Source organism: Lontra canadensis, unplaced genomic scaffold, assembly GCF_010015895.1.
Source record: "Lontra canadensis isolate GAN:19392208 unplaced genomic scaffold, GSC_riverotter_1.0 scaffold9, whole genome shotgun sequence".
NCBI lineage: Eukaryota > Metazoa > Chordata > Mammalia > Carnivora > Mustelidae > Lontra > Lontra canadensis.
In genome coordinates this window covers 6,599,653-6,622,672 of record NW_022631003.1, presented here as the reverse complement: position 1 = coordinate 6,622,672, position 23,020 = coordinate 6,599,653, and the positions used below count along the sequence as shown (strand labels likewise).

The window sequence follows — 23,020 nt, the reverse complement described above, 5'->3', positions numbered from 1 at the left end:
CAAGGCAGGGCTATGAACCTCATCTTATACTAAGCAGCCTTCTTGCCCATTCCTCACCCTTGTTTTCATTTCCCTTTTCACTTGGGTGAAAGGAAACAATTCCAGATTTTGGTATTTGAAAAGACACCTCTAACTGCCAGCTTGACACCTCCACTTGGATATCTCCTATTAAAGACATCAAACATGAACTCATGATCCTCCCCTACCCTGCTCCAAAGCAATCCTGCTCCACCTAAAGTTTCCCCCTTTCAATGGATGGCAATGGCATATTCTTCAGTCCCTTCTCTTTCACTGGCACCCCGCATCCGGTCCATCAGCAAACACTACCGGTTCACCACCAGAATATACCCAGACTCTCAGCACTTCTCAGCACCTCCATTATCCCTCACCAGGAGAGTTGTTGTAGCCTCCTAACAGGTCCCTGTGTTTCTGCCCTTGTCCTCTGTCATGTGACATGGTGGGCCAACTGACGCAGGTCATGGCGCTTCTCTACTCAGACCTTCCAGTGATGTCTAGTTGCAGCTGGAGTAAAAGCGAACATTCTTATCGTGACCGAAAGGGCACACTCTGGCCCCTGGTGCCTCTCTTACTTTATCTATTTCTACTGTCCCCTTTCTTCACTCCAGGACACCCACTGGCCCCCTTTCACTCCTCCAAATATACAAAGTATACCTAGAGTTCCTAGATTTAGTAAATAAAAAACTAGACAGTGTGATTTTTTAGTATAAGTGTCCCCCAAATATTTTATGGCACATACTTCTATTTAAAACATAGGTATTGGGGCGCTTGGGTGGCTCAGTGGGTTAAGCTTCTGCCTTCAGCTCAGGTCATGATCTCAGGGTCCTGGGATCGAGCCCCGCATCGGGCTCTCTGCTCGATGGGGAGCCTGCTTCCCTCTCTCTCTGCCTGCCTCTCTGCCTAATTGTGATCTCTCTCTCTGTCAAATAAATGGGTGAAATCTTAAAAAAAAAAAAGTAGGTGTTGTTCGTCTGAAATTCATACTTCCTATATTTTCTCTGGTGAGCCCAGGGACACCCCCACCTCGAGCCCTTTGTACTACTTGTCCCTGCTGCCTGGAACACCCTTCCTCTGAGATTTCTGTGGCTCGCTCTTTCACCTACTTCAGTCTTTTGCTCAGACGTCACCTTGGGGAGGCTGGCCCTAGTCACATGAGAAACCATACTCTGGTTCTTCCTATCCCCTTTTTCCTCTTTATTTTTCTCTAAAACATAATTTACATAATTTACTCCACCAACTGAAATGTAAATTCAATGAGGGCAAGGCAGGTGGTTTTTTTTTGTTTGTTTTTCTGCCTGGTTCACTGCTCTGTCTCTAGCACCTAGAACATTACCTGACACCTAGTAGACCATTGATGAATGTTTGTTGAATGAATGAACAAACCTCTTAAAGCTGTTCATAATAAAGCAGCCAACAACAAATTGCCACTGATTCAAGGATTTTTAGACTCCACCCTCCATCCATGTTGAGATTCCTAAAGAAGCCCACCCCATCCGTTTCCAACAGTGCCACCCCAGAATGAACCATCTTTCTCAGCTACCCACAATACAGATCGTCTTGTTTGATACCGATTTTAAAGAAAATGCCAAATGTCATAAAATATAGATAATGCATTAACTTTACTTTGCTGTGCTTTACAGCTTACAAAACGCCTTCACCTCGTGAACTCCTTTGAAAGGCCTTAAATGCAAGAGAATCAGATTCATAAAGACCAACTAGTTTCACAAGAGGAAAATTTGGTTTTCATTGTAGTAATTACATTCGCAAAGACAGTACTCAATCCAACCCAAAATAATTCAGCCCAATTTCTGCCATACTCACCCTGCTGAAAATGTTCTTTCGAATCCAGTTGAAACTGTTAATGCTGTGACAAATAACTTATGAAAATATATTTGCAGTAGATAACACCTTGACTTTGTATGTATGTGTATTTCATGTATGTGGTTGTGTGTGTGTGTGTGTGTGTGTGTGGTTTTAAGAAATTAATAACCTGCATTACCTCTCCTGAATAATGCTCGCCCAATTAATCATTAAACATGTGAAGGTTTTATATCATCCAAGTCTCTTCGGTGTTTACATTAGAGCATGAGAAAAGTATCCACTGCTGTATCTTTCAGAAGGAGCAATGTGCAGCTGCTCTTAATTTTCAGCTGGAGGAGGGAAAAGGCATTGAGGCACATCTCTGATTCGCATACCCCAAAACTAGTTTCCTTGAGTGTTTCTGAACAAGCTAGGGAACACAGTTGTGTCTTAGCCTTCATGCAGCGGGTAGTTCCTAGCCTCAGCTACACATTCAAGTCACGTGGGGGAGTGTTAACAATCACTCACTGATCGCTCAATCCTATCCCAGAGAATCTAATTGATCTGGCCGGGAGCCTGGATCCTGGGAGATTGAAAAGCTCCCTAGGTGAGTCTAGGAAAGAGCCAAGTTTGAGAACTACTATTTAAAGTTTCCCAAAAATTGCACGGTGGAAAGAAGCCCTTTTTGGTTTTCAGTGAGACACCACATTTCCAGGTTTCAAAAGCTCATCTCCAGATTATAGTGAAGTAAATGAGTTTGAAGGAGTGGGGGAAAGCTGCTCTGATTTTATCTAAAATCAATGTGTACTGTTTGAGGAAAAAAAAATTATCCAGGCTTTAATATAAACAAGAGAAGTTTCAGTTCAGCAGCCCTGGGAAACTCCCCAATTTAACGTAGCCTTTCAACGACTCTCACGTGCATTAACTGTGGCAGCAGAAATAACTGACAATGTGCTCTTTATTCACACCAAACACGCCAGTGGACTTCAAAAGAAAATCAACATTTACGGTTTAATTACTGTTTATTCCCTGTATTCAAATCAGCTTTCTTTGGCTGCCCCCTTCTAAATACTCAGAAGGGGATTTAATCATCTGATCTAATTCTTCCAAAGAATAGAAAGTTATCATTATGACAGCACAATGAAAAAAAATCATTAAACAAATAAATGAGAAAGAAACTGTATGAAGCGTAACCACATTGGGTATTTTTTAAAGCCTCTGTAAGATAAAACAGTTCATTTTTTGAAAGACAGTAATTTAGGGGTTAAAGCCTGATTTCTCTTTTTTTTAAGATTTTCATTTATTTATGAGAGAGAGGTGGGGAATGGGCAGAGGGAAAGGGAGCAGCAGGCTCCGTGCTGAGCAGGGAGTCCTATGCGAGACTCGATCCCAAGACCCTGGATCATGACCTGAGCCAAAGGCAGACGCTTAACTGACTGAGCCATCCAGGAAACCCTTTTTTTAAAAGATTTTATTTATTTATTTGAGAGAGAAAGAGAGACAACCTGATTCCTCTTTCTTAACTGAGTTTCAACTTATTATGTCTATGCTAACAAAATGAAATGCATCAATAAAAAATATTAGTGCTTAAACTCAATGTGGTACCATCTACACCAGTGCTATCCAATAGAAATATAATGGAAGCCACTTATGTAATGCGAATTTCCTGGCAGATATATTAAAAAGTAAATAAACAAAAAAAGTAAACAGGGACAGGTGAAATTAACTTTTATAATTTATTTAGTTTTAACCAAATATAGTCAAAATACTATTATTTCAATTAAATCATATTAAAAATCATCAATAAAATTCTCTACATTTTTTTGTACTAAAAAATAGAGAATCCCGTATGTATTTTATATGCACAGCACGTCTCAATGCAGGCTAGCCCCATTTCAGAGCTCAATAGCCCCATGTGATAGGTACTAGAGAGGGCAGGTCTCTAGCAACACAATAGCCTGAAAATTAAAGTGAGTATTTTCCCTTCTGGTCTTTACTTTTTGGCAAAGCACCTTTAGTTGTGCTAAACAGAATGTGGGCTTGGTGACAAATGACCCATGCTGAGCACTTTCTACCCTTTAAATTTTTTGCGCGGCTTTGCTGGAAATGGAAGCTACAGTTTGGCCCTTTTCTGCACTAGTATAATTCATGTTTGCTTTTCATTAGCCAAAAGAATGATTCTGACTCAGCCTGGTTCTTAGTTACCCCTGAAAATTGATAGCACTTGTCTCCAACATATGACCTATCCATGTAGACACAGTTGTTTTAACACCTTCTTTCCCTTGGTTAGTAGTATTTGTTGATTACACTGGAATGGCTCTCTCTACCTTTGTTAACTGTCATATACTGGGATTTTGCAATTTTATTACAATATCCTGACAACATAGCCTCTTAAACAGTCCGCGGGACTACCATTGTAGACAATGCTTTTACAACTTAATGTTTTTACAATAAGTTAAGCTTAATCTTAACTTTCAATGACCTAGGCAACAGGACTTGTTCAAATTTAACCCAAGTCAACTTCCCATAATATCTAGAAGAGATCCAGGCAATCTTTACCTAGGCCTCTCTCCACACACTCTTTGAAGTTACATTATTTCTTAATCACCCTTCAGCCATTGGTAAATACACTGCCTTCTCCAAATCAAACAAAAGCTCTCCATGTTCTCCAGCTAGTAGATGATGTCAGGAGAAAAAAAGTGAAGGAAACATTTATATTTATGCCACAAGTCAACACATTGTGACCCTCGCCTCAGCCTTCAAGGAAAGCAGATCAGAAAACTAGCTACGGCACAGTTTGTCACAAGAATGGATTTCAAGAATTCAGTTATCAGTTTTGTCATTTACCGAGATCACTGGAGTGTAGTCATTGTGCACTGTGCAAATATAATTTGCCTTCTTTGCAATGGCTTCATTTTTTTCATGCACAAAGCTTTGCATTTTAAAGAATCTTTGCACATAGCAGAGCCCTGAGAGGAGGGATGAAGAATTCTGAAGGCTCAAGGACATATTTTTCCATCTTTTCTCAAGAATACAGTCTCACCACTGGAAAGGATTTATATTTTGACATACACAATGCACACAAAACCAGAATAAGAATCTGCCACGGATGCCTATTACTTATACACCAAACCTGAACTCCCTCCAAAGTCTGACCTCATACAACCCATCATTCTGTCTCACTACTTGCTTTCATATAATCTTCCCTCCAATCAGGATGGTTTCTCTACTACCCCTCACCTAATCTCTTGGCTCCATTCACCACTCCCCCCACCATCACATACTTACTCCTGCCTGCATGCCATTACCCATTGTTTTCCATATACCCGGAATACCCTCAATGCTCAGGTGAACTCATAAGTATCAGTGAAGGTATTCACTTTATACCTTATCACTTCTAGGCTTGGGTTTGCGAGGCTAGAATTCACAAGACCCGTTTATCCCCCATCACAGTAATCATTGCCTGGCTTGACACTGTAATTAGCTAGGATTCATGCAGGAATGTTTCACTGAAGTAGAAGAGGCACTTTTTATGCTCAATCGCTCTGTATAAGGAAAGGGGATATTTATTCAAGGAAAGGCTAGCTGCATACACATGTAATTTTTTTAGGAAATGTCTGGGGTTTTTTAAATTGTAATAAGATACACTAACACAAAATGTATCATTTTAACTGTGTCTAACGGTTCAGTTCAGTGGCATTAAGTACAGTCATACCGAAACCATTATCACCATTCATCTCCAGAACATTCTCATGTTAAACTTTCTCATCTCAAACAGAAACTCTGGGGCTCCTGGGTGGCACAGTCAGTTAAGTGTCGGACTCTTGGTTTCAGCTCAGGTCGTGATCTCAGTGTCTTGAGATGGAGCTCAAGACCGTTTGGGGCTCTATGTCAGAATCTGCTTGGGACTCTCTCTCCCTCTCCCTCTGCCACCCCCCACCCCGGCCCCTTAAATAAATAAATAAATCTTCCTTCTGTCTCTATGAATGTGACTGTTCTGGATACCTCATATAAATGGAACCATGTGTATTTGTCTTTCTGTGTCTGGTTCATTTCACTTAGTATAACATCTCCAAGTTTCATCCATTTTATAGCATGTATCAGAATTTCCTTCCTTAAGGCTGAATAATATTCCATTATGTGTATACACCACATTTTGTTTATCCATCAATGAACAAATGATCAAAGAAAAGGGCTTATTTGCCCTTTGAAGCTTCTTAACCTCTGCTTCCCATCTCCCTCATGGCAAAGTAGAAGTCCCATAATTTATTAAAACACACACATGCACAAGTTTCCATAGCAGCTTGCTATTTAAAGTTCACAAATAGGTCTTTTGAACATTTGGAGACTGACTATTTGATTTCCCAATCCCAGCTATCTCCTACCCTGATCAATCTTACATTTGTTAACAATGAACTGAATTCAGTTTTCAATCCCAGCTGCCCTGACTGCTTCTCACTCAGCTTGGGTATAGGACTAGGATTTTCTGAAATTTCCTTTGCTAATGATAGAAATTAATTTTTTAAAGATTATTTATTTGAGAGAGAAAGAGAGAGAGTTTGAGAGAGAGAAAGAGAGAGATCACAAACAGGGGTGAAGGGCAGAGGGAGAAGCAGACTCTCCGCTGAGCAGGGAACCTGACACAGGGCTCAGTCCCAAGTACCCTGGGATCATAACCTGAGCTGAAGGCAGACGCTTAAGGACTGAGCCACCCAAGTGTCCCTAGAAATTAAATTCTTAAGTCACATGTAAAGAGACACAAACGTCCTATGGAGGGAGCTTTTCAGTACCTGCCCTGATCACTTCTCATTTATATTCATCCCTCCTTTAACTCACATCTTTGTGTCATTATCATTATTATTATTACTAGTACTTTAGGGCTTTCCATGGCATGCAGCATTAAATTCTATTCTGTATTATTATTTCCTTGATTTGTCTTTTCATTTTGTCTTCCCAGCTCCAGTATAAATGCTTCAAAGCACGTTCGATCTTGTTTCTTTTTATACGCGGTCTATACCATAACACAGCACTCGTTTGTTGGTCCAAAGAAAATACCGTCTGACTCCTTAATAGCCTGAGGGTCACGGCGGCTCACATTGTGGGTTCTCAATAAAACATTAAGCAAGAATCTCTTTCTCCGTGGGTTCAAATGAATCATACTTGAATTTTACACTTTCTTCAGATATCCTGACTCACTAACTCAAATATCTAACCATCGATCTGACCACACTTAGTAACAAAGCAAGGGCACGGGTGAAGCATGCTTCTTGCTGTCTTACACCTTGGGTGTGCTGCATTCCTGAAATTACTTAAATAGATTTCACGCTGTCTTAGAAACGCCAGACAACAAGCACCCAGCAAGTGGGCAGCCATGGACAGGGGAGGTACTTGAAGGTACAACAAGTCATTCTTCAGGGAGGGACCCAGTTGTGAGTGAGGAACAAGTTTTCGGTAAGTCCACTTCATGAGCAAGGAAAGAGGCCACAGATGCCAAAGCACAAAGACTTAAGTGAATGGAAATGGTGTCCACCTCCATGGCGTGATCTACCTGCCCTCGCTGTGCAGAGGGGGCCCATTGTAAATGGAAAACTCTCCTTACTCACAGGGAATGATGATAACAACAATGACAACAGGTGACAACAGCGATCATAGCAACTAATGAACACTGACTTTGTACCAACAATTCGCTAAGTCGCTTTTGTCAAACACCTCTGCAAGTCAGCTATTATAATATCTATTTTACATGTGAGGTCATTTCAATTAAACACCATAGCCACTTACTTATTCAATCCTAAATCCCCTGGACTCCAGAATCTGTGCCATATATTTTATCAGTCAGACTAAGCCTGAGGGGGGCAGTGAGAATGTGCTCTAACTTATACTTTCTTCCTCAGAAAAAAGATTAGTGCTGATCTAATATCCCAGACCACTCTGCTTAACGGCCTGGTCTCCCAAAAGTTCGTGTGAAGTACTATGAGAATACCACCTAACCGCACCATAACTATCTAGGGTATCATTCAAAGCATGTTTCTCTTACCTGGGACAAATGTTAAAGTAACTGGGTCACGAGATAAACAAGCATTAACTGGGATGGCCCTGAGAAAACTAAGATCTACTTACATATTGGGTTTTGATAGCAACATGGCAGATTAAATGGCCAACTATTTGAAATATTAAAGTATTTTTACAGTGAGGTCAACTGAACTATAACTTACATACAGTAAAAATTAACTTTATTTAGGTATCCAGTTCTATGAATTTGGACAATCATGACAAGCTGTCCAAGCTCTTTCAACTGCCATCATAGTCAAGACATGGAAGATTTCACTACAGAATTTCTAGTTAATCCTCTCCTGGACCCTATTATGTCCCTGTAGCATTGCTTTCTCCAAGTGTTATATTAAAGGAATTACATAATGTTGTTTTCGAACTTGGCTTTTGTGTGTTAGTGTAAGACATTCGGGATTCATCCATGTTGTTTTGTGGATCAGGAGCCCATTCTCTTTTCTTGAGTGGTTTCCATAGGATAAATGTGCTTCAATTTGTTCACTATTCATCAATGGATAGACATTTGGTTGTTTCCAGTTTGGAGCACTTATGAATAAAGCAGCCTTATAAACATTCACGTGCAGGTTTTTGCATGGACATATGTCAACACTTGTGTAAATACCTAAGAGTAAAAATGCTGGATTATATGGTAAATATGAGTTTAATTTACAAGAAACTGCCAACAAGTTTTCCAAAGTGGTTGTCATTTTTTGCATTCCTGCCAGCAATGGATGATGTTCTATTAACCCCACAATATTTTAAAGATTTTATTTATTAATTTGAGAGAGAAAGCACAAGCAGGGAGAGAAGCAGAGGGAGAAGCAGAGACTCCCCATTGAGCAGGAAGCCCAATGTGGGGCTTGATCCCAGGGCCCTGGGATCATGACCTGAAGCTGAAGGCAGATGCTTAAGCCACCCAGGAGCCCCTACTTCGACATTCTTGACAGCATTTGGTATCTTCAACTTTGGTATCTTGGCGAGGTTTTAATTTTCATTTCCCTGATTATTCATGACGTTGAATATCTTTTCATGTGCTTATCTGTCATATGTATATTTTCATTGATGAAATGTCAGTTTAAGTCTTGAGCCCATTTTTTTATTGAACAACCTTATTTTTTGTTCTTTTATTGTTAAGTAGTGACAGCTTGTCACCTATTTTGGTTATCTGATGTGTTTTTAGAGGCTAAAAAAATGTATGGGCACGATCTACTTCACAACAGTGAATATACTTAACACTACAAAGTTGTACACTTATAAAAATGGTTAAGATGGTAAATTTTATGTCACGTGTTTTTTATTTGAGAAGGAGCACTCTTTATTGGGGAGGGAGCATTGCACTTGACCGACAAATGAAGGCAGCCTGGGGGGCTGCTCAAAAAGGTATGCAGGAGGGTTTGCTAAGAAAGATCAATGGGAACATGGGTTCCTCTGGGCAACTTCCCCAACCTCATCCTTTCACAGGGTTGGGACACCCCCAACTATTTCCTTGAAGGCAGCTGTGGTCCACTAGAGATACAGTCCTCAGGAGTACCTTCTTGGTTTTTACACAGAATATTTTCTTTAGATTTCTTGAAGTCTTTATTTGTTACTTTCATTCAACATTTTCTCAAAGCTTCTGGATGAGCTTCTGGACAGATTGCCTCGACATCGGAACCAGAGAGGTCATCTTTAGCCATGATCAAGTCGTCCGGGGTCACACCACCATCCAGCATCATCCTGCTTGTATGGATCTGAAAGATGCACTTCTTAGTCTTGTCATTGGGCAGGGGGAGCTCAATCTTCCTGTCAAGATGGCCTGGTCTGATAAGTGCTGGATCCAAATTTCCTATTCAGTTTGAGGCCATGATAACTTTCATGTCACCCCTTGAATCAAATCCAACTAACAGGTTCAACAGTTCCAACATTGGTCATCGAATTTCTCTCTCACCACCAGAATCTGAGTCATAACTTTTTGTTCCATTGGCATCAATTTCATCAATAAACACAATGGGTGGTGTGTATTCTTCCACAACTTGAAGCAATTCTCAAACAAGTTTGGGCCCGTCACCTCGGTAATTCTTAATAAGTTCAGTGCCAATCACTCTCAAGAAAGTGGCTAAGGTTTGGTTTGTTACTGTTTTGGCTAATAAGGTTTTACCTGGGCCAGATGGACCACAAAGAATGACCCCTTTGGGGCTTTTATACACATCTCTTTATAATATTCAGGATGAGTGAGAGAAAGCTCCACAGATTACTTAATTTCCTGGATTTGGTAGTCCAACCCCCCGATATCAGCATAGGTTTCCTGGGTCGTCTTTTCTACCTTCATCACTGTGACCAAGGGATCTGTTGTCACCCATCAGCACCCCTATTACAGCATGCTCCTTGTGGCAGAGCAAGACAGACTAATCTGTTTCGAACAGATACTTGTCTACAAAGGAAAGAATGCTGACGTAGTGTTCTGAGCCTATAGATGTAAACACAATGGCATGATTGTTATCAATGGTCTTTTCCAAAGTTTCTCCTGATATTGGGGTCCCCCTCAGATCGTACACCTTAGATCTTTCCTCCTCTTGCTTTTCTTCTAAAGGCTTCATTTGTTCCTGATTTCTAATGAATTCTTCCTCAATGAGAAGAGAGTCTTTAATTCTCTCTAACTTCAATAATTATAACCAGCACTGAGTGTGAGGTGTCACCAGTGGCAGCTTGCTGGCGGCATCTGGTCCCTCTCTTTTTTTTTTCTTCTTTTTCCCCCTCTGGTTGATACAGGGAGTTCACATTTCTTCTGGCAGCAGTGGTTCAAGCAGCAGAAGCAAGATAGGTCAGAGAGTGGTGGTCACGGCCCTGGAGGTGGCAAGAGGATGACAAGGACAAAAAAAGGAAATACCAACCTCCTGCTATGTGTATTTTAACAACAATTTTTAAAAGTATAATGGCTGAATGGCAGTCTAGGAGCCAGATTGCAATGTGTGCTTCTCCAGGAAACCCATCCAAGAAGCCAACTGCTACTACTCCCTCCTGTACTAGAAACAAATGTCTCCAGTTCTACTAAGGCCAGAGATCCTGTTCCAAGCCCAAGCAAGATGAACCTGGGAGCCCTGCAAATCTGAGGATGATGAGGTACTTGGAAAATTCCTGATGAAAGGCATCCTGGGATAGCCAAGATTATTGGTGCAAGCAGTGTGTGGTATCCAAGATTCTTGGTGTGAGGCACCGTGAGTTATCCAAATCTTCTGCTTTCAAGAAGTTCATTTCTAGCTGGAATGACAAGCTAAATGGTTCTCTGTTGAGGGGCGCTGGGCTTTTTAAAGTTGTAGATACTTGGGCCACACAAGAGACCATGGTGGAACCAGAATCTCTGAGTCATTACATTTTAAACATGCTCTCCAGTTCATTCTTATATGCATTAAATGATTTAAATAATTACAAATATAAAAACAGAAGATCAGCTAAATCAAAGATCAACAGACTTTTCTGTAAAAGGCCAGACAATGAATATTTTAGGCTTTTTAGGCCATACAGTCTCCGTCATCTGCACCAGCTACATACTTTGTGGGACCCAGTAAAAAATTGTTCAAAAATTCTCAAAAATTATTGACTTCAAGAGGGCCACAGCAGAGTATTAAATCAGCACAGGACCCTGCTAAGCCCAGGACTCCTTGCCACCACACAAGTCATGCCCCACGAAGCAGCCCCATCTGTAGCAATTCCAACTCTACAACTATGTGTCCCCGCCATCGGTATATGCAGAAGCAGCTGCAGACAAGTACACAAATGGGCAGGTGGTGGCAGGTGTTGCTCAAGGGCTCTAGTCTGCCCACCCCTGAGCTAGATCATCTTTTAGCAGAAAGGCCTGCTCCCTGATGTTCAGAAAGCTAGCGAAAGCTAATAAAAATAGATAGATAGATAGATAGTCAAATGAAATTACATATTTGCTGAATAAGTACCATTTCATACATGGGTTAATTTAGTTAGGTAACTCTTCAAAGGAATTTATATTGATAGTCTTATTTAATAGGAGAGAATGAACAGGTTGCACTGCATGGGGAAAGAAATCAGGGAGCTTAGACACCAAAAGGACATCCTGCAGTTCAGAATTTCTCTGATGCAAACCTTGTTCCTGGCTTATCTGTCATCTGCACACCATAATTCAGTTAAAGTCTCTTTCAAAGGAATCTGTAGTCTGTTAAATTGTACAAGATTATCCAAAAAAGTAAAGACGGTTTTTGTGTTTGAGTCAGAAACCAGATTATAGCAGTACAGGCTTTTCTATCAAAGTAACCTAAGGACGATTTGGAGTTCAGTTCAAATTGGAAAAAGAAATAGCAACTTCCAACTGGAAATACCTAATCAGCTTTTTCGTGATGCTACTGTCCAACTATAGCATTACAGGCATCTTACTGTGTCTAACTTCATATCTTGTCTCCTACCATGTAGTATTTCAGGCCCTCAGCTCTCTTTCCACTAACAAAGTTAGAACCATTTTTTTAAAACCAAGATGGTATATTTCAAAGTGATCACATTTATTAAAAAGCCTATAGCTCAGACACATGGGAGGTACTCACAACATGTTTGCCATAGTCTAGGGATAAAATTACACAAAACTAATCATTAGAAGAAACATTATTAATTCATCAGAGGGGGTTGGGGGAAACCGCTGACATTTTTTCCAGTCTTAATTGTCCTGGAGCCCATGGCCATGACTGTTTGAGGAAAACATATGCTGCACAGCTGCAAATGTAAACCTGATTACCTCTAAATTAATAACATGGAAGAGGCAGCACTTGCAGCTGTGAGAGAGAGGGAACCCAAAGGAACCCCAGTGCAATAGAATCTTCCTAACATTCGTAATGTTTGTTTTATCATAACCAGCTTTAAAGAATTATAATAAAAATCCCTGAAGAGGGGGGAAGCACAACAAAGCCAGAAAGTTTGCCACTGCCATTTCCTTGCTCTTGACCTGGCCCTTGGGGTCATTACCATCTGAGGTTCCATTGGTTTTCTTTCCTCAGCTGCTGGCTCTGAGGACTTTCTGGAACCCAAAGGGATCACAAAGGGAAGACTGCAAGTACCTCTCAGTGGCCAGGCAGCTAGCATTTCCAGTCTTTACACCGCATGTCAAACACGGGAAGCTGGAAACGAAAAATCACAGCTGTGAATTTCTGCTTAAGGTTCATTTTTCAAGAGCAAAACTAATGTACCATGTAATAGGGGGATGGGGGAGCGGGGGTGGAAAACTTGGGGCAAAGTGCACGTATACTTCAAGAGACAACATTTCTTTCAACATGCACTAAGAGGAAGAAAAAGAAAGACGTCTGTAGGTAACGTCGAGTCCGAACGGTCTTGGGCTTGGTCTGAAATGAAGTCTAATGCCTAAGTTATAAAGACCCATTAGTAAATTCATCAGTGAGACCTTCCTTACATTCAGGTTGAAGTAATCCTGACATTCACCACCCTGTGTACGAATCTTCCAGGGATCTGAAAAACATATAGAGTCCCCATGCTTGACCTAGAAGCTTTAACTCCATTTTTATTGGGGAAGCAAGAAGGGTTCTAATAAACTCAGGGGAGACTGAATACTAACGGATTTGGTAGAGACTCTAAATGCTACTGGAAGAAAGAGAAGGGTAATGGGTGAATTGACTGTAAGCAAATGATTTCCCCTCTCTGAGTTCAGACTGCTCATCTCTAACATGGATATACTAATGCTCACCTCACAGGTTTGTTGTAAATGTGATTGTAAATGTGTCTGGCATCTAATAGGCCCACCAGTGTTAACTGAATCTGAATCTGGAGCAAACATGTGGAGAGTCTGGTGGGGAGGAACATGGATCCCTCGGTGACTTCGGGAAGCAGAGCCCTGCCTCCCGTCTTGATACATCCTGGAACATTCCAGAAAAAAAAAAAAAAATCATTGTGCTGACAATTTTAGGTCTTTTTGTTACCACAGTTTAAAATAATAATCCTAGGTAATCTAGTTAGAAAGCTGTGGGATAAAAGCAGGGCTCTAACAAAATGACATGCCGGGGATTAAAGAAAAAAATAATAAAATAAGAACTTCCACTTATGGAGGACCATCAAATGCTTCCCGTGGTGATGATGGTCACCATCGTTGTCATAATGTTGATCATGTGCCAATCAATGACTGCTCTGAGCACTTCATGTATATTGTGTATATTAACTAATTTTAATTCTCTGATCTCTGTTAGGTGAATTAGCTACATTATCCACATTTCACAGGTGGATAAACTGAGGCATAAAAGCATATAAATAACTTGCCCAAGATTACATAACTGTGGGTAAGATCTCATTTGGCTCTTTCAACAGCTAAATCTAGGAGATGGGTCTTATCCTCATTTTGCAGATGAGAAACCAAGACTGAGAAGACCAAAGCATGTCTGAGGACACACTGCCAGGAAGGGGGGCTGCTGTGCTTGGCACCCAAGACCTTCCAGAGCCTGTCCGTTCACCCACTCCCCCGGAGAGTCCAGAAGTCAACTGGGAGTCTTCTTGAGAACCCAAGAGTCTGGAGGGAAGACTTTATTTGCACCTTCCTGTCAGAGCTAATTATTCAGTGGGTTAATCTATCTCTTCATCTTCCACTAAACTTAGTACTACTTTTCAGTAAAATAAATAACAAGCTTGAATTTCACCAACCTGGGCAAATCCCACACATGTTACACTGTCTGAGAGGTTCCAAGGCTTCTTATTTCCTTTCTCCTAGGGGAATGGCTGTAATGAGACAGGAGCACCTCTCAGTGAATTAATAAATAATAATAAAATGAATTAATCAGGCAACAGATTAATACAGTGATCTGTTGATTAAGAAATCCTTAGAAACTACTTTATAGCAAATTATGTGGTTTTTTTATTTGAAGGAAACTGGTGCCAACACCACAAAAGGATATTATATAGAGACAGGCAGGAGGGAAGTGTCCCCTGGGAGCTGCCCTCCCAAGGGAGAACTGACAGCATACAAGGCCAAGTGGGAGGTCTGTCTTCCACTCTAGCCTCTTCCACTGCTCACTGTCCACCCATATTCACACCCGTTGTCCTGTATTTAAATCAGATGGATTCGAGTCAGTCATTTTCAGGCACACTGATTACATACACAGAAACCTGTTACACACAGTAACCTGAATGCTTTTCAACCCATTGTTTCAACAGCATTTGTATTTTATAAGGTGTTTGTCTATGTCTAACTTGGGGGCAAAAATCCATGGTTTGCTATTAACTGAATTTCATGCTCTCTCCTGACAGGTAGAGAACTAATTATCTGAAAATCCTCTGCAGACTCCTCTAGTAACATACACAAACACACACACACCACACACACATACACTACACACACATATCCATCCATCTATCTATCCGTCTATCAGTGAGTTCATCTGGAGCAGAGAATTATGTCTTACTCAAGTTTTTAACACAGACCTTATCAAAGTTCCTGGCAAGTAGGAAATGTTCAATAAATATTTGTTGAGTAAATGAAATAATGAAATATTGAATAATCCTTATTCAATATTTATTTAATATGATTGAATGAATAAATGAAAGGGGAAGAAATGATAGACTAGAATCACATAATGGTGGTTTCTTGTTTCTTGGGTATTCTCAAGCACATGTGCACACACACACAAACATGTGTTCAAATATTCACTAACACCACAAGCACACACGCACACATGCACACACACACAGACCATCACCACTACCATCCACACCCGATTTCCCAAGGTTTGGCTCAGAAATAGCTACAAGGGGGACACCTGGATGGCTCATTTGGTTCAGCATCTGCCTTTCAACTCAGGTCGTGATCCTGCAGTCCTGGAATTGAGTCCCACATCGGGCTCCTTGCTCAATGGGAGTCTGCTTCTCCTTCTGCCTTCCCTGCTTGTTCTCTCTCTCTCTCTCTCTCTCTCTCTCTCTCTGGCAAATAAAATCTTTTTTAAAAAGGGGGGTGGGGGAAGGAGGGGAAGAAATAGCTACAAGGGACCACAGCTTCAGGTAAGTGGTGACAAAAACCACTAGTCCTTGTGGGTTTAAGTCCTTCAGAGGCAGCCAGAATGGAATCCTCCCGTCACTCCCTTTGCTGGTAGAAGCAGAGTAGGGCTACTTCCCCCATCCCTCTGGCTCTCACATCAGTCCAACCCAACTGCTGCTCAAGACTCAGGCACAGACATTGTGTTTTCACCGCACTTAAATTCCGTCCAGTTAGTACTGAAAGTCTTGCTAACCCTTACTTCTGTCATCCTAAATTAAATATTATTACCGTCTCTCGTATCCTACCTCTGGTAATGAAGTCTCTAACAAGATGCTGTGAAAAGCCACTGTTGTGGCATCCTTCACATTAAACCTAATGATGTCCCTCATCAATAACAAGAGCACGAGTAACCCGTGGTGCATTTTAAGGCTTTACTGGGTGCTAAGGCTTCACAGGCACGCTTCATTTAATCCTCCCAGCAGAAAGGTAGGCATTACTACTGCTACTACTGCTACTGCTACGACTGCTTTTATTCTTATTTTTCCTTTTTTCCAGATGAAAAACTGAGTAATAGAGGCATGATATCACCCAGGATCACAGAGTGGAGGAGCTGGGACTGGAATCCATGAACTCTAACAACAAAGTAAATGTTCTTACTACCGATATCCCAGTTATTTTGAATGTGCCATTCGTCTGGGAGACCGGAGTGAATACTGCAAAGACCCTGGTTTGAATCCTGATGGCACTACTGGGTGTTTTGGGCAAGTTCCTTGACCTCTCTGTTTCCTCATCAGTAAAGTTCAGAGAACAAAAACTAATGTACAGTTTATTGTGGGGATCAAAAGAGGTCTGAGACAGGAAGCATCTTACTACCACAGTCTGGCACCATGGATCAATGACTTCTTCCTTCAAGTTTCCCAGCCCACTGTGTTAGCCCTCATCCAATGATGATACGTCGGTGGAAAATGTATTGAACCCTCGATGTGTATACCAAGAAAAATAAATCCCCTCGACCTGCGAGACAGATTGAATGACTTAAAAACAGAAACAAATCTTTCTAGCGCAGGGGAGGCACAGGGCAAACAGTCTTTACAGACACTTGCAGAAAAGTGGGGGTGAGCTGTGAGTTTACTCTGCATAGACACAGCCCTCCCTGCTGGTTACCCACACCCCACTGGGAGGTTTTATTTGACTGGGCGCTCCTGCACTTCTCAGTTAGAGTGGGTCCCTCAGCGGGAGAATCATCAAAGCCATTGACTCCTGCCAAAAAAAATGTGTTGGCACGTGATGTATCACAAGCTAATGATTTTAGACTCTTTACAGACATGGGCTAAAACAGCAAAGGTTTCCTGTTCGCTTATTAAAGAGCCCAGAAATTTTGCAGGACTATAAGGTGGCATTGAAGAGTTGTATCTATACAGAAGCAGAGTCGAAAAAGATAATGTCAGATAGTAACATAGTTAAAACAGTTGATACCTAATACTTAGGTTTTGACTGATTGTTTACCTAAAAGTGAAGGGGTTGGCGGGGAGGGGTAAGTTTTTGTTTGTTTGTTTGTTTATCCTTTTACCTCTAAGTTTTTAACCTAGCCTGTAGAGCCAACTGTCCCAATTCTTAACATCATGTAGAAGTTTAGAAACAGGCTTAACGCTTGCTGAAATACAATATCATTTCTTGGTGCAAATAGAGATCACTTATAAAATATGAGTGAATTTCAAGTAAACAAGTGCAAACAGAAATATCAGTCTATTCAAACCTCCTTTTTCTGGCTGAGATTCTTATTAACTAAACTGACATATAGCAGCACTCCACTGTATTAAGAGTCATGACTTGAAAAAACAAGTTTTATAATAGAAGGGTGATCACAAAATAGGTGTATTAACAATATTTAATCCAATCTTCAGCATATGGTAAGCACTCACTGACCAGTCACTACTTTATAATATGTGTGGAAGTACTAAGAGGGTAATAACAATAGCAATATTTATCTCCTGTATGCCAAGCACGAAAATATATTTATTTATAATTTCAAAATGAGGCCTATCCATGGATCAGGAATTATCGGTCCTGTTGTGCAGATGAGAAAACAGGTCTAGTAAGCTATCAAGTCTACTGAGTGATAGAGTGGCGTTTTGGCTCTTGGCATATCTAATTCCCAAGTGCACATTTGCCTTGCCCTGTGAGGCCAGGCTGTGCTGAGCAGAATTAACTGAGACATCAGCACGGTCATGTGCGTCAAGACCATGAGCACCAGAAACCCACCCTGTGTGGATATCAAATGAGATCCAGTAACCGGACCATTTCCTCTTTCCCTTTCCTCGAGTCTCAGCCATCACTCTTCTTCCCAACGCCAGGATAATCTGGCTGAAACATGGAGCCCACTGGGGAGGTGTGGAGGTGGGGCTTAGACATGGCCGTGGGCAGTAGACCCGCATGTTTGCTTGATAAAAGTCAGAATGCCCTAGTGTACACGGTGCTATGTGTTGGCAAAAGCCAGGAGGGCATTTTTCTGTTTGCCGAGTAGCTGATGTTCACATGTCCAAATCGCTCTTCTTTGAAGCTCTTCTGCTGTGTTTACAGTTATGCCCTAGTCATTAGCCAACAGGGACTTGGGGAGTAGAGTGTTCTGGGAATACTTCCTGTCAGGTTTTTCCCAGCCTCTCTTTGGAATGCCTCTGCAATCCGCTTTGTATCTCTGGGGGTGGTCCAATGTGCCCAAAGGGATTCTGCCTTGTATTACTCAAAAGGATTCCCAGCACTCAACCTCAAAAATAGCTCAGGGCCTAATAAGATCTCATTGAAATAGTCTCTGTTTTTGCTTAAAAACACAAGTCTGGCCTGGTGTCTACAGGTCTATCCATAAAGAATGATTTTGCTACTTTTTAAATTATATGTCACTGTAGGGTACTAATTTATATGCCTAATTTGGAAACTGTGAAATGCGACAAGCTACCAGCAGTCCTCTAGCTGTGTGAGGAAGCCCTAAGCCTACCAGAAAAAAACCGCAAATGGACTTGGTCTTGCCAGTAGACACCTGGTAGACTGAGGTTAACACTCCTGAGCAAATGCTGCCTTGATTTCCTGGAAGAGCGGTGGGGAAGTAAGAAAGATGAACTGATGATTGGGGACCACCCAGGAGGAAGGCATCTAAAGGCAGATCCTATGTGGGGACCTCTGCTGATGGACACTTCTCAATATCACACACACTGGGGTCACAAATGACATCTGGCCTGGGCCAGGGAGGCCTCTCAAAGTTCCTCAGTGGATGATGGTGTAAACTGAAAGAGCCAGATTCAACTCCAAGATATCAAAAGGCCTTGTGGTCACTGGAGGGACAAACCATGACAGAGGACATGGCAGCAGTCACGCTGATAATAGCTTTGACTGAACGGTCAACACCAAGAATCAAGCAGACTGTCTAGACCTTCTAGGGAAAAAGGGGAGGACACAAAGGTGAGAGGGTGGGGGTCCAACCAAATAGCACTGTTGGCATTGCCCATGCATTATCTCCATGATCAGGGGGTCTGGGGACATTTCGATTTCTTAAGGCCATAATACTAATCGAAACTGGCCCATCTCCTTTCCCCTTTGTGCCACCCATGCTTACTCCCATCTGCGGGTTCCCATACGGCCTCATTCTTTTCTCTGCCATCTGTGATTCTGATCCTCTGCTGAACCCCATTTCCATCTACAGCTTCTTTCCTTCGCTGGTGATGTGCTACCATATACTTTGATGGCACATGCTCACCACCAGGGAAACTGGAGCTGCTCCTTTCCTGGGATCCTAGCCCTCTCAGGGCCCATGCACTCCATGAGAGAAGCCTCCTTCTAGAAAGTACGGTGAGCATCCTCATGTTAAGAGGTCAGACGTGCACTGAGAACAGATAGTGTGGAAAGGAATGGGTAGGGGGAGGCACAGATTATGGGAAGGAGTCAAAAGGGAAGGTCCCCATCCATGCAGTAGGCAGACTGCCCAGATGTCAAGTGCAGGGGCCTTGGAGGGATGAGGCTGGAGGCAGACCAAGGTCGGGGTGGAGTGGGGAGTACAGAAATGCAGCTCTTGGAAAGAAGCTCACTGTTGGGCAACATCATCACCTGCTGTAGAAGACACCGATGGAATCAGGTAAAAATGTGAGAGCTTCCTTACAGTTCCGGGCTATTCACCCTTAATTTTCTCTTTGTAAGGGTTAGAATCTGCATCAGCACTCAAAATCTCTCCCCTTTCTGCTTCCTAGCAAAGTCTGTCTTGCTGTTTACATGTCTGCCGTGTCTGTAATGTCCACATTCCTTAGAAAACCAGTCATCCTAGCAAAGTGTCTTCCAGACACTCACACTTCCTCCCAGTGGGAGATGAGGGGGCTCTCACCACGAGGAGGTGCCTCTCACACCTGAAGAGCAAACCTGGATTCCACAGCGTTTCCCGAGCCTTTGTTCTGCACACCGAGGGAGGCAGCTCTGCTCTGGGGCTCAGCAGAGACTCCAAAGGCGAATGAGACACGAAGCTGGGAGGTCAGCGCGTGCTCCTTCTGTGCTCCCACACTGAGCCTCGGCCCCATCCTGGCCAAGGGGTGGTTTTGCCTTCAGTTTCTGGGGCCCGGAGGATTCAGTCTGGATCCCCCCAAAATGATGACGGAGCTGGAAGAAACGGACATAAGGGGTTTCGTCCTGGCTGGAACACCACAGGGTGGGATGCAGTCAGATGAGAGAGCCGGGGAAGGAGGGGCTGCAGGCTGAACTTGGCACAGCATCATTCTGGTGATATTACAAAGTCCCTCCAAATGCTTGTGGGGTTTTGTTTTGTTTTGTTTTGTTTTTAAAGGAAGAAGCAAGAGGGCCAGAAGGGGCCAGATTTGATAAATTATTCAAAAAATCAAAATCAAGGGCTGGTGAGAACAGGGTGAAGGCAGCATGCTGAGCGGCCCAGGTCTTGAGTCCCCATCCCCCTGGCTTGATTTTAGCTCCTTTCCACTTGTCTTCTTTGTAGGTGCCCTCACCCCGCTGGCTGGACAGTCCTGTACCCAGCCTTCCCATTCACCATGATTTATGTGTATTCCTTGGATAAGACCAGGGGTTCAGTCTTGGCAAGGTGGGAGGTAGGGTCTCTGGGATGACAAGATGTTCCCATTAATTTCCCAGGAATTCATCCTGTCATTGCAGTTGGGAGACAAGGCTTCCATTCCATGCCTTATAAAGGCATGTGTGTATTTTTTTTTTTTAAATAAATGCTCATTGAAACTAGTCTTTATGTTTTTTCCTCTTGATCCACAACCCCATCATTCCATAAATAAAATGATAACTTCAAAGCTCACAGACTGCTTAGCAGGGTGGTCTGGGAAGAGAATCTGCAGGCTGTGTGATGGCCTCTGACACCACACTCTTCTCTGGAAAGTCATCCTGGCCTCGCAGCTGCTCTCTGCCAAAACCCTCTCTCCCCAGGAAAAGGTGAGCCCAGCTAGGCTTGGGCTGGAAGCTGGCCTCCCATTGTAGAAGAACAGGGCCTCTGGAGTCTCCCAGATCTGTGTCATTGCCTTCTGATCTTGGGAACTTATTTAACTTCTGTAAGCCTCTATTTTCTTATCAGAAAAAGGGAGATAACACTACCTACCTAGTAGCACTGTTAAGATAAAGGACGTGTCATAAAGCAAATGCTAGAACAAAATAGTAACTATTATAATTACATCTTAGGTATTTCCTCAATCATTATTGTCTCTGGTTACATTATTGAAGGTACACACTGCTCACTGCAGTATTCAGGTCACAGAGGATTTAGCTCAAATAAATTTTCTGCCTAAATCAAATCTTTTAGAAGTACCCATTTTCAGTTCAGGCCAGCATTTAGGAAATAATTCATGTTAGCATTTATTCCAGCTCTAGGGAATAATCAGGCACTTGGGTCACATACTGTCTTCCATCATTCTGGTCAGGAGTTTTCATTGTACAGCTGGGTTTCCATTGGGTAGGAGTTAAAGGAAGTTGAGTTGAAGGCATATTGGGCTGTTGAAACAACAACAAAACAAAACCCTACAAAGTAAGCATGTCTTGTTGTAGATCCTTCTTTGCCCTAAAGGAAGGATGAGGGGAAAGCACAGAATAAAGACAGATGGTCTTTTTTTTTTTTTTTAATATTTTATTTATTTATTTGACAGAGATCACAAGTAGGCAGAGAGGCAGGCAGAGAGAGCGGAGGAAGCAGGCTCCCCTCGGAGCAGAGAGCCCGATGTGGGGCTCGATCCCAGGACCCTGGGATCATGACCTGAGCTGAAGGCAGAGGCTTAACCCACTGAGCCACCCAGGCACCCCATGATGGTCTTATAAGCTGACGGACATTTCAATGTCTGTGGCTCCAGTGGATTGAAACAAAGAGGTCATAAGATGGGGTCTTTAGCATACACCAGCAACAAACTCTTCTCAGTGTTTTAGACACAGGCTTCCCAGCAGGGGGAGAAGTCTGTGGAGTTGTATCTAAACTTAACTAGATAAACAGAAGAGATCATATATTCACCTATGGGTGAAAGCTAGAAATCCCTTCCTTTCCTGTCTCTCCCAATGCAGGCAGAGATGACATAAAATGTCTACCAATCTCTCTCTCTCTCTTAATTGGGTAAAAATAGATATAATGCATTAAGTACTAAAAAAGAATTGATGCATTGGGTTAATAACATATATTGATTGCATTTACTGATCATGTACTACAATACAAAGCACTTCCACAAACATTATTTATTTTAATCTTCATGAGAGCTCTATGGAACAGATTTCATTATTCCCAGTTTACAGGTAAGGAAACTGAAGTTCAAGAATATGAGGTGACTTATGCAAAGTCACACAGCTTAGGAGAGACTGAGCCAGGAATAGAACCTAGGTCCTCCAAATTCAAAGCTTCTACTCTTTTCAAAGAAAGGCAGTTGAGTCTAGAAATTAATCATTGTAAAATATTATCATTGAAAGGGAGCCATCAAAGACGTATCTCTACACCAAGTCATTCACTGAGGGTCACACAGCTCATGAGCAGCAAAGCCAAGTCTAGACACCAGAAGTCTTTGCACTACTCTGCTGACCCTTAAAGAAACTCCCTAAAGAATAAATTATCAATTTATAATAAACACTAAGCGTGTGCCTCTTGTTGAGCATGAATGAAAATCATTCATTTCTTTTCCTGTTTCCCTGATCAGGATCTTGTCATGGAACCCA

The 23,020-nt window shown here is 42.1% G+C and overlaps 1 pseudogene; it reads right to left on the bottom strand.

Annotated features, from left to right (window-relative positions):
• Positions 1-9,164: 9,164 nt before the first annotated feature.
• Positions 9,165-20,385, bottom strand: LOC116866373 (annotated as a pseudogene).
• Positions 20,386-23,020: the final 2,635 nt, after the last annotated feature.